Below are 13,192 nucleotides of genomic sequence, written 5' to 3'. Positions count from 1 at the left end.
CAATTATTTATGTGATAGCTTATAGTTAAAATTCTAAATGTCAGAAATATTTTGCCAATAATTTTATTTATGGAGTATTCTTCCAGGATGTACATAATTACATTCATTACCAAGGTGACTATCATTTCACAACAATAAGGTACATACTGAGTTAATGAATCTTAATGTTTTTAGTGTACATTTCACTTTGAAATTCCTTGCCTTGGTTACCATGCTTCTAATTACTTTCCTCACCCTAAAACAGTTTGAAGAGCATTTCACTTTTGATCTCTGATTAATAAGACTCCTTATGACACAGACTCAATATGAAGATATGAAGAGAGAAAAGAACATGTCTCGGTCTAGTTATCTTTGTCTCTGTCCAAGTTGAATGTAATTGTGAAACATAGAGATATGCCATCAAAAAATGACAAGAAAATTGCTGACATTAAACAGTCTAGACTCTGACACAAGGATAGCAAATTCTACCATACATTTTATTTGTTTTGTGTAAGAAGTGATTATAATATATTCATTGTTTGTGTAATTTTTACCCTGGTTTTGTTAACTATTTATGAACATCTATGTTCCAGCTTATTTTCTTTTGTGCTTTCATTAATATTTGCCTGATATATCTTATTTACAGTAGATATTATAAAATGATATTGACATCAAGAAGTATTCACAAGAACACAAAATTTTTCAGTGAAAAGCAAGAAGTAAGTTTTATTTAATATATATTTCCAGCCAGTTTAGAATTGCTGACCTTCACATTATGGAAGACTGATATTCTAATCACAGAATGTTCACTTGTATTATTCTAAGACTCAGTAATGTAATCCTGTAGAGACATATGAGGCACATCTACACATGTTTAGTAGGGGAAACATTTATTTTGAACACTTTACCATTAACCAGATGCTTTAGTCACAGCTGCTATTCCTGCAGAAATATCATACCCAAGAAGGAAGTTGGGGAAGAAAGGATTTATTCAGCTTAAACTTCAACATGGCTGTTCATCACCAATGGAAGTCAGGACTGGAAATTAAGCAGGTCAGGAAGCAGGATCTGACATAGAGGCCCTGGAGGGATGTTACTTACTGGCTTGCTTCTCATGGCTTGCTCACCTTTCTATCTTTTGGAACCAAGGAAGGACTATCAGCCCAGAGATGGCACCACCCACAAGGCACCCTCCCATCCTTGATCACTAATTGAGAAAATGCAGTTGAATCTCATAGAGGCACTTGTTCAAGGAAGGATCTTTCTCTATGATAACTCTAGCTTGTGTCAAGTTGTCACACAAACTCAGCCAGTACACCAGCAAATAATTTTTAAGAAGTTTTAAGAGGCTTGATTGTCAGTCATCCTTGTTAGTTGGTAAAGAAAAGTACCAATTTCTGACAATTCTGTGAACCCTATTGAATAGCGATTTTAAAATGTCTATGTGAGGGGTATTTTTACTACATTTAAGTTCTTAATAGTGCAAACAGGAGTCGTTTACTTTTTACCTGTCGATAAAGAAAGCACTGAATTGTATAATAACATATGCCAGGTCTCATGTGATTTTTGTTTTAATAATTAAACTCAAAAAAAAGTGTTTATCTATGGGGAATGGATTGACTCAAGCATCTGCATCTGCCTCCTAACGTCTGTCAGACTTTTGTTTTTATTATGTGACTATTACTACAGTTCATATTATAGGATCCCGGGAGTCCCAATCAAAGCTGGTTTCTCCTTTAGAAATCATTTCACATTGTGTGTGAAGGACATACCTGGTGCGTAGAGACAACAGCTACAGCTGTCACTCAACACTCAAAAAGAGTGCACGCTATGAAAGCAAAGCACCAATGATCTCACTGTTTCCTAAGTGGCAAGAGCCTTATTGTAAGTTATCGTGTGTGCCAGAACGTAGTACCTGACAATGCGTCATTTCATTTACTTTATGCAACGTGCTAAAATCTGTCACTAAAAAAAGCCTATTAAGGTAGGCGGGTTACCAAATACAAACATTATGTTTATTTATGTATCAAAACAAATATATACAAAACATGAATCCTTTCCCAATTGTTCCTAAATCATTTGAAAATAAGAAGAAATAAGTATGCTCTTAAAAAATTTTTTTAGGCTAGTAGTTTATTTATTTCCCTCTTTCATGTCTGTAGAAACATTTCAAATATTTAAGATCTGAACATATGAGCTAAACAAGTCATTGAGCTACAATATGCTCATTTCTACAATTCTGATCATGAACCTAAACACAAAAACATTATATTTCATTTATGTGGCCTCAAGATTGATGTATATTTTATTGTTCCCAGCCTACCTTATTTTTCTTAAAGGAATAGTTACATACATCCTATCTGTTTTTGATATATTGTCCCACATGGCTTTGCAGCAACAAACTTGCTCTCTAGCTGACACTGACCTTGAATTCTTTATCTCTTTGCATATGTCTTACAAGTAATAAAAGGACAGGTGAATATTACTCTCCTGCATAACTTTCAGAGATCTAATATTTTAAAATGTTTCTATGAAATGATTATGGTTTTGTTTATACCAACAGTAACAGATCTAGCTAATTATTTAAAGAATATAAGACATAGTATGTCTTTGGAAAAATTCTGTTTGTGTTACATGGTTGAAAACAAAATGATTGAAAAAAAATTATCACACATATGGCTGAGAATTATTGCTTATTTGTTCTACCTAATTACAGCCACAGAGACACATTGTGTAATTCTAGTATATAATTGAACCCGCATACTTTGATTTAGAGATGGGCACCACAAATTGCCATTTTAGTGATTATGAATAAGATATTCTCTTGTTCCTATTATTTTTATCCTTCATAAAATGTGTAGTGTTATATGAACCACTTAACAATGCAGTTGGGATAACCAAGTACTATGCATAAAATTTCTAATGTGTCTTGGCATTGTATTATTTTCTTTATAAGAGCTTGTTGTAAAATGATATGAAATAATAGTAAGAATAAATACTCATAGTTAGCTTCATTGTACAAGTACAAACAATTTCAATTTTGGTTAATTAGAATGGGAGTCCATGAATACCACTGAACAACTTACTGAAGAGAGTTATGTTCAAGAATACATATAGAGAATGCAATCAATATCTAATGTTTTTATTAAGCTTACAAGATTTCAGTGTTTCTAACCATATGAGACTAGATAATAAATTGACTATATTGAAGTAATCACAGTAGTTGTGGAGGAACCATACAAGCACGATAATAATAATAAGTTCTCTCAGCTTTCTTACTCCTGTAGGGAAAGTGTCAAAACCTGTGAGTAAGCAGATATCAATCTAGAAATGTGACCCATGAGAATCTATTTTTCTGATGAAACCATATACATTCTTTTAACTGACGTGCAGAAATGAGCAGAGAGGCCTAATTTTATGTGCAGTTACTTATTCTTGTATTTCTCACTGCAGCAATCTCATGATGAAAGATTCAGTAGTTGTCTAAAAGTATTCTATTTGGGGTTTGGAGAAATGGTTAGAGGTTCACCCTCATAAAAGAATGGGGTGATGTGATAGGGGGTTTATGGATGGGAAACTGGAAAAGGGAATATAATTTGAATTGTAAATAAAAAATATCCAATGGGGGAAAAAGAAAGGTAAGGTGAATAGATATTTTTAAAGTTAGACGAAATGATTTTGAAACATTTTACAACTAAAGAAGTGTAACTATTTGAAAGGTAAATATAGTTATAGTGTAAACATTAATTTAAAAAGTGTGTTTGTTCTTCTTGCAAAAGACCCTTAAAAAACTCCCTTTAACTCTGACAGAGTGCTTAATTCAAGAGGTGAAATGATTGAAAGTGGTAAACCAATCTTGTTTTCAAATTGAATACAACACCACATACGGTGGTGGGGAGAGAATACTGTTCGGAAACATTCAAAGACTAGGGTTCTAAAAATGGGATCACATTGCAAATCATTCTATATATTTAAATCCATCAAAAGTCTTTAGTTTTGACCATTGTCAAAGAAATACATGAGCTAAATGTAAAAATGTTGAAATGAAGACATAAATCCATACTACTGAATCTGGGATGTACCTTCTTAGTGGAAGCTTGTGATATGTTTCCACACACTTACCATTTAGCTAGTTTTTCTTTATTGTCAAGGTATTAAGTGCAAGTATTAATCTGAAAATAACATGACAATTTTCAGTAGAAAAGGAAATGAAATGTTGCCAGTAGTGTCTCCACAGGCACAATAAGCAGTAATGACAGATTTTAAAATGTTTCTTTGCTTATTAAAAGTATTGTTCCATCTGTCCCATTTACTGTCCCAAATACTGATGAACATTTAAGCATGTATGCTAGGTGTTTCTTTGAATTCACATGTAGTGCTAAGTCTATATACCTGGAAATAAGAAGAGGCACCTTTTTGCTACATCACTAGTTCATCAGAGCTTCATATTTTCAACTTTGCATGTGAATGAGATGCCTAGATATTAGAATGTGAGACTCAACCGTGAAGATAGTGTACATAAATATGAAACAGAAATCCAAAATATCATTAATAATTGTCTGTTGCTTGAGAAGGGTCACAGTTAGATATGCTAGTCAGATTTCTACTTAAATAACAAATACCTGTGAAAACAAGTCTACAAAGAATAAAGGTCAATTTTGACTCTCAATAGATCAGGTTTGAAAATCTATTACCAGTAAATACCATTGATTTAGTCTGTAGCAGCACCATACATAATAGTTGAAATGAATGGCAAAAGATGAGTGTAAGGATGAGTATGAAAATGAGAAGTGGAGGAAATAGTATACCAGCTCTTCTTTTTTTCCTTCTTTTTCTTTTTTATTTGTATTGGATATTTTTAATTTACATTTCAAATATGATTCCCTTTCCTCGTTTCTCAGCCATAAACCCCCTCTCCCATACTCCTCTGCTTCTTCTATGAGGATGTTCCCCCTCCCCAACCACCCACTTCTCACACTGACATTCCCCTGACCTGGGGGGGTTCCAGTCTGGGCAGGACCAAGGGCTTCTCCTCCTATTGGTGTTCAACAAGGCCATCCTCTGCTACATGTGCAGGTGGAGCCATAGGCCTGTCCATGTGTACATTTTGGAGTTTCCCTGGGAGCTATGATTGGTTGGTATTGTTGTTTTTATGGGGTTAGAAACAACTTCAGTTCCTTCAATCCTTTCTCTAATTCCTTCAACAAGGACCCCGTTCTCAGTTAAATGGTTTGCTGCTAGCATTTGCCTCTGTATTTGACATGCCTTGGCTGAGCCTCTCAGGAGACAGCTATTTCAGAATCCTGTCACTATGCGTTATTTTTTTTTTTTTGGCTTCATCAATATTATCTAGTTTTGGTTGCTGTATATAAATGGGCTGCATACCAAATTGGCGCATATTTTTAATGGCCATTCCTTCAGGCTGTGATCCAAATTTTGTCTCCATATCCCCTCCTATGAATATTTTTCTTCACACTTTAGAAAGAAGTGCAAAATCCACGCTTTGGTTGTCCACCTTGAGCTTCATGTGGTCTGTGGATTTTATCTTGTATAACTTGACCTTTGAGTGAATATCCACTTCTCAGTGAGTAGTACCACTTGTGTTTTCTTGTGATTGGGTTACCTCATTCAGGAGGATATTTTCTAGTACCATCCATTTGCCTATGAATTTCTTGAAGTCATTGTTTTTGATAGCTGATTAGTATTCAATGAATATAGATCTACCAAAATTTCTGTATTCATTTTTCTGTTGAAGGGTATCAGGGTTCTTTCCAGATTCTGTCTATTATAAATACGACTCATATGAACATAGTGGAGCATGTGCCCTTGTTGTATGTTAGAGTATATGCCCAGAAGAGATATAGCTGGGTCCTCAGGTAGTGCAATATCCAATTTTCTGAGGAACCTCCATATTGATTTCCAGATTGGTTGTACCAGCTTGCAATCACATCTACAATGGTGAAGTGTTTGTCTTTCTCCACATCGTTGCAAGCATCTCCTAGCACCTGATTTTTGGATCTTAGCCATTCCGTCTGATGTGAGGTGGAATGTTGAACATTTCTCAGCCATTCGATATTCCTCATCTGAGAATTCTTTTATTTTTTTGTACCTCATTTTTAATGGGGTTATTTGACTCTCTAGAGTCTAATTTCTTGAGTTTTTTTTATATTTTGGATTTCAGTCCTCTATCAGGTGTAAGATTGGTAAAGATCTTTTCCCAATTTGTTGGTTGCCGTTTTGTCCTAATGACAGTGTCCTTTGCCTTACAGGAATTTTATGAGGTTCGATTCTTGATATTAGAGCACAAGCCAATAGTGTTTTGTTAAAGAAAATTTCCCCAATACCCATGTGTTCGAGGCTTTCCCCTACTTTTTCTTCTATTAGTTTGAATATATCTGGTTTTATGTGGAATTCCTTGATCTACTTGGACTTAAGCTTTATTTAGGACAATAAGAATTGGTCAATTTGCATTCTTCTATATGCTGACCTCCAGTTGAACCAGCACCTTTTGTTGAAAATGCTATCTTTTGTCCATTGGATCAAGTGACCATAGGTGTGTGGGTTCCTTTCTGGGTCTTCATTTCTATTCCACTGATCTACATGCCTGTCTCTGTACCGATACCATACAGTTTTGTTTTGTTTTGTTTTGATTTTTTTATCACTATTGCTCTGTAATACTGCTTGAAGTCAGGGATGGTGGTTCTCCCAGAAGTTCCTTTGATTTTGAGTATAGTTTTCTTCATCCTGGGATTTGTTATTCCAAATGAATTTGCAAATTGCTATTTCTAACTCTACGAAGAATTGATTTGGGATTTTGATGTGGATTCCATTGCATCTGTAGATTGTTTTGGCAAAATGGCCACTTTTCCTATATTTATCATGCCAATCCATGAGCATGGGAGTCCTTTCCATCTTTTGAGATCTTCTTCATTTTTTTTCTTCAGAGACTTGAAGTTGTCATACAGATCTTTCACTAGGTTGGTTTGAGTCATATGGAGATATTTTATGTTATTTTTGAACATTGTAAAGGTTGTCATTTTCTTAATTTGTTTCTCAGCCTGTTTATTCTTTGAGTATAGGAAGGCTACTGAATTGTTTGAGTTAATTTTATACCCAAACACTTTGATGCAGTTGTTTATCAGGTTTAGTTATTTTCTTTTGAAGTCACTTAAGTTTATTATCATATCATCTGCAAATAGTGATAGTTTGACGTCTCCTTTTCCAATTTTTATCCCTTTGAGCTCCTTTTGTTGTCTGATTGCTCTGACTTTGAGAACTATATTGAAAAATAGGGAGAGAGTGGTCAGCATTTTCTAGTCCCTGGTTTTAGTGGAATTGCTTCAAGTTTCTATCCATTTACTTTAATGTGGTCTACTGGTTTGCTACATAATCCTTTCATTATGTTTAGGTATTGGCTTGAATTCCTGATCTTTCCAGGGCTTTTATCATGAAGGGTTATTGAATTTTGTCAAATGCTTTCTCAGCATCAAATGAAATGATCATGTGATCCTTATCTTTGAGTTTTTTATATAGTGGACTACGTTTATGGATTTCTGTATATTGAACCATCCATAGATCCCTTGGAGGAAACCTACCTGGTCACAATGGATGATCTCTTTGTTGTGTTCTTATATTCATTTTGCAAGAATTTTATTGACTATTTTTGCATCAATATTCATAAGGGAAACTAGTCTGAAGCTCTCTTTCTTTGTTGGGTCTTTGTGTAATTTTGTTATCAGCATAATTGTGGCATCATTGAAGGAATTTAGTTAGGGCTTCTTCTGTTTATGTTTTGTGAAATAGTTTGGACAGGATTTGTATGAGGTCTTCTATGAATGTTAGATAGAATTTTGCACTGAACCCATCTGGTCCTGGGCTCTTTTTGGTTGGGAGACTTTTAATAACTGCTTCTATTTCTTTAGGAATTATGGGATTGTTTAGATGATTTATTTGTTCCTGATTTAACTTTGATACCTGTTTGTGTAGAAAATTGTTCATTTCCTCCAGATTTTCCAGTTTTGTTGAATATAGGCTTTTTTAGTGGGATCTGATGATCTTTTTAATTTCTTCAGATTTTGTTGTTATGTCTCCCTTTTCATTTCTGATTTTGTTAATTTGGATACTCTCTCCGTCCTTTTTGGTTATTCTGGTTATATGTGTCACGCGTCCAACGTCTCACCAGCAAGAACGACGCGCAGACACAAGGATCCTTCTACAGCAAAGCGTTTATTGCATCTTAAAGAGGAAGAGACCGAGCCACAGAATGGCGCTGCTTATATACACCCTAATGTGGCATGTCCACGCCTGATTGGTCGCTTACCCATGATCTCATTGGCACACCCCGGGGTGGGCAAAGACTTGGCGCGAACACACTCTTGCACATGCGCACACAGCTAGTTTCCTGAAAGGAAGTCGGGCTGGCACAGCAGAAGCCAGCGCCATCTTGTAATGTCGAATGCTATCGCAGCTTTCCACATGGGGAACAGCGGAAGCCGGCGCCATCTTGTAATGGCGAATGCTATCACGGCTTTCTACATCTCCCCTTTTTGTTTTACTAGAATGAGGCTGGTCTAGGCCTCTGTAGTTAACGTCCATCTGCTGTGGCTCCTGTCTTAGGTCATTCCTCTAATGTCACAGCCTTATCCGTTGTAGGGTAACCCTATCGCCACTGGGCCCTGTGTCTTAGATTGGTCTGTGCATGAGGAAAGTTGGCCGTCTCTGGATACCGCAGTGCTGTGTGACAGTAACTGCTAAACGACTTAGGGCGAACTCTACAAAAGAGGCCAGCCAGAAAATGAGTTAGTGGGGAAATCATGATCACCCTATCGCGTGCAATGAGGAAACCTCGGCAATGTAGAAGGGCTGATCAAATAATCATTGAGTCTCTCTCATCCCAGTGCAATGGATCCACAAATCCATGTGGTGCAAGAGCAGAGAACTCAGATGCCTACTAATTCCTAAGCATAGATAACCAAATTTCAGGGGAGGCCCATTGTTCAATGGCCACAATGGCTTGAGTGATAACGACCTTGTCACGTTTCTGTTGAGATCTGAGTTTGCAAACCAACCATAGCATGAACACTAATCCACAGCATAGGGCTGCACCAAACAGAGCCACTCCCACCCATTCTTTGAAGTAAGAAAAGGCTGAAGAAATCCAGGAAGAGAGTCCCTCCGTGGGCTATACGTGTGTTTTTTTGGGGGGAGAAACTGGACAGAGGAGCATTTGACCGGCCCGTACGTTTAAACGGGGAGTAGCCACCTCTGTCTTAGGATCGACCTCTGGAACCCCAGCCTTATCTGTCATAGGATCACCTTGTCACCCCCAAGGTTCCATGTCTTAGATTGGTCAAGAGTCAGAGGAAGTTGCCTGTCACTGAGGAAACTACATCGGGTCATCTTCTCATTCCTCTTACTTGAGCCCAGTGGCGAAAGTGTAATAATTTAGGAGATTGTGGAGGTTGAACCTCTCCTGATGATAAGTAGTGGGCACCTCATCTGGTTCTCCTCAGCTGCTACCACCAAGGGCCGTAGTCAAGCCACTCCTATAATAAAATTTAGAATTCCCAATTGTTAGCAACTACTCCAGAAAGTTCACCCACTGTGCTTGCCTAACAATAGATTGGGGGAGGGTAACTCCAGACACTGCAGACACAATGGCTGCAGCAGTAATGGCTGCTACAATAGCAGCGAAAGTGCCAAGGTCTTTCCCAGGACAGTTTAGGATCAGTCATTCTTCTCTGGAACAACCAGCAGGCAATGGAACCATGTCTGAGATCTGTACAACCAGGGCAGAGTTCCTCAGTCCACAGCAGCTTCACGCAGATGGCATTCCTGTGAAGCTACAGACTGCAAGATGACAACACCAGTTAAGGCAGCAAGAGTCTCCAGGGGAATGAGGGGGGCAAAGGTAATGGAGTACAGTCTTCTCCAGCAAGCAGCAGTGCACAGAGGGTCTAAGCATAGGCCACAGTGGAATGAGACACACACAGTGGTTGACAAAAGATGAGGGGGGGGATCTTCCATCTTCCTCTCAGGGCAGAGGAATGACTCCAGGGACCCAAACCACGAAAGCTGAATTTTCATGCAACCAGGATCAGCAAGTCTCACCAACCGCTCAGGCAGCTGGCATACTCTTGTAGCATCCTGTAGAAAAAACACAAAGATTTCCTCTTCCCCATATAAAATATCTGAACAGGATCATGTCAATATGTGAATCTTTCTATTTCACCTAGGTAGAAGTATGCCTAGTTGTAGGGTGCCATAAACACTCAAGGGTTCCTTGGCATCCAAATTTTAAAATTGAAATAAAAGGAGCATTATTTAGCATACTGGGATAACTCCCCCTTTTTATTTATTAAGATATAAACTGTCTAGTATCATTGTCCTCCCTCGTTAAGGGGTCTAGGCAATCCAGTTTGAGTTCTTAAATGACCTCTATAGGAACAGTATTTAGTGTTCTTAACCACTAAGCCATCTCTCTAGCACCTCACAAACTTTATTTCCAATGAGGATAACAAAGACCTAAGTCCTCTGGTAAGGTGAGGTACTTAGCCAACTAACATATCCTTAGAAGTTTAAAATTACTTTCAAATATTCTTTTCTGGAGTAGTGTGATAGCTACTCCTGAAATATTAAAGCTCATTTTGAGAACAAAGGTTTGTATTAAAATTTTTCCATATACACTGAAAGATTAAAAGTTCTAACTTCTTACATTGAAGAAGCAACAAAATTACATAATACAAGGCTGTTAGCAATCCTCTAAATCTATCTTGAAATGGCGGTTGAAGTAAGGAAACAAGCTGTAATGCTCTCACAAGTTCTAAAACCTCATCAATCCTTTGTAAATCCTGTAACAATCTCTATCTGTTTGATTTTTTCTCAATAATAAATAAGTTTGAGTTAGTCAATGAAACACTGGCAATCCTTAATCACAATCCTTAAGTTCTCCTTGTAACACCAGAGCACAACCACAAGGTCACCTGAGTTCTGAGTAGTGACTAGGCAGCTGTCCTTGGGGCAGTGGAATTAGCATTAAAATACAGATAACTTCAGGGCAAACCACAACTTTGGAAAGCAAAACTCAACCTCCAAAAAATGATCTAGTCTCCAAAATCCAGTCTCCAAAACGCTGAGTCTATCCTTCATGCTACAAAGTTTGACTGCCAATTCCTACATATGAACACATGATGGTGCGGTCTCCGATACCTCAACAAAGAGACATTCCCCTAAATTCTTTTAGAAGCCTGGTTTCTAGAATAAGAATTCCATAAAAATATTATCTCAATTTAGACCTGTTTCCCTAGGTTGGCTCATGCCACATGTTGTCTAGAATGAGTCTATCCAAATTACCAGCTTTATGTCAACTTTCTGTTACCAATATTATACCCTTTTAACCATATCCAATAACTTAAAAGCTAATAGTCCATAACCAAGGCATGTAGAGCATATTTATGCATTTAAAACCAATCAGAAACAAAATTGAAGTGGCTATACATATCTTCAATATTTACACCAAGCACCATTTTTAGTTTTCTAGCTGTGATTTTAAGAGAAGTACCTTGTCACCTGTTGAGTCTAATAATAAGTCAGGGATTTTTCTAAGAGAAACAGCCATCAGCTCCTGTACCAAAGAAGCTGAGGAGTTGTTGGCTCCTTTAAGATCAGCTCATGTAGACGCTCACCCCCGGGCAGCTTCTCCAGCTGACCTATGCTCCTAGCTACAGGTACAGGGCTCTAAAGGCCGATTGAAACTGCATTTTATTCATTTCTTCCTTTTTGAAACGAGTTAAATCCAAATCAAGATGTGAACGATTGACAGATAAAGTTTTTACCATTTTTTCTTTTGAACATGAAGCATAAAACATTTAAACAATGAGAAACAAAACCACAGATATAAACTGACAGACATGGACAGCTTGGTGCACCAAGGACAGACAATAGACAGAGGGGAAAAAACTAGATGGTGTCCCACCAAAGGGACCCAGATTCCAATAGGAGTCAGCAGAGAGGTAGGATTTCCTCTTTCCCACCACTTCCACGGTGACCATCCACTCAAGTGGAGTTGATATGGACGATGGATTATCTCAATTCCTGGACTAGTCCATCAACATGTTGAAACCAAATTACTGTAAGATACTGAGATATATTACAGGATATCTGAGCAGCACGACTGACATTCACAAATGGTATGGAAGTGAAACACAGTCCTGAATATTTCCACTCACAACCCAATTACATTAACTCCATCAAGCTGTGCATGGGTGTTGAGATGTCCTTGGGGGTAGGGGGTAGGAAAAATGAAACTAATGCTGTAGCTGATATGTTCTGACTGGTCCCAGCTAAAAGTCCTTGAGACCAGGAATCCAAGTAGGCACACTCTGTAAAATACAACTCTGAAGACAAAAGTTGAGAATTGAGATATCTTTTTGTTTGATTCTCCTGAATAAATGTTTCAGGAGGTCTACCTCTATCAAATCTGATCAGTATGACTCTGTGAAGTTTCCAGAGCCTAATCACACCTTTTACAAGCACAAAGACAAAATTTTTCTCCCAAAATACTGTGTTGCTTTTATCTCCTCCCTGTTTCTCTCCCAGGGCGTACTTTCCCTTATCTCTCACTTCCTCGGATCCCAGGTCCTTGGAAGGGCCACTTTTCTTAGGTGCACCTTTCCTTCTTAAAGCTTCTAATCTTTCACCTCGCACTGTTTCTGACATGCTGTCCTGTAACTCCTCTAATGCCCCCTGTCCTGCTATTACTGTTGGGCGGCATTTCTCATCTTCTAGGCATGATTTCTGACTGTGCCTAGCGGCAGCCGCAAAATCGAAAACCAAAAGAAAAAGAATGAGTGCAGCCAAAACAATAACAAAAGCTTCCACCTCATCTTCTAATGGGGGAGAGAGATGAGAGAGATCAAGACCAAACATGCCTCTCAGAGCTTTCCTTTTGTCCTGCAGTTCTGGACCCTCTCCGCGAGCAGAGGCTCTTCTCGGTGCCGGCGATGGTGAGGCGTTTTTCCGGGTTTTGGCACCAAATGTCGCGCGCCCAATGTCTCGCCAGCAAGAACGATGCGCAAACACCAGGATCCTTCTGCAGCAAAGCGTTTATTGCATCTTAGAGAGGAAGAGACCGATCCACAGAATGGCGCTGCTTATATACACCCTAATGTGGCATGTCCACGCCTGATTGGTCGCTTACCAATAATCTCATTGG

At 38.0% G+C, this 13,192-nt stretch overlaps 1 pseudogene; it reads right to left on the bottom strand.

Annotated features, from left to right (window-relative positions):
- The window catches only part of Ube2r2-ps1 (ubiquitin-conjugating enzyme E2R 2, pseudogene 1), a 58,715-nt pseudogene extending 45,809 nt beyond the window's left edge, over positions 1-12,906 (bottom strand).
- Between the last annotated feature and the right edge of the window lie 286 nt (positions 12,907-13,192).

This window comes from Rattus norvegicus, chromosome 2, assembly GCF_021556685.1.
Source record: "Rattus norvegicus strain SHRSP/BbbUtx chromosome 2, alternate assembly SHRSP_T2T, whole genome shotgun sequence".
NCBI lineage: Eukaryota > Metazoa > Chordata > Mammalia > Rodentia > Muridae > Rattus > Rattus norvegicus.
The sequence above is the reverse complement of the archived record's forward strand: the minus strand, read 5'-3'. Positions and strand labels throughout refer to the sequence as shown.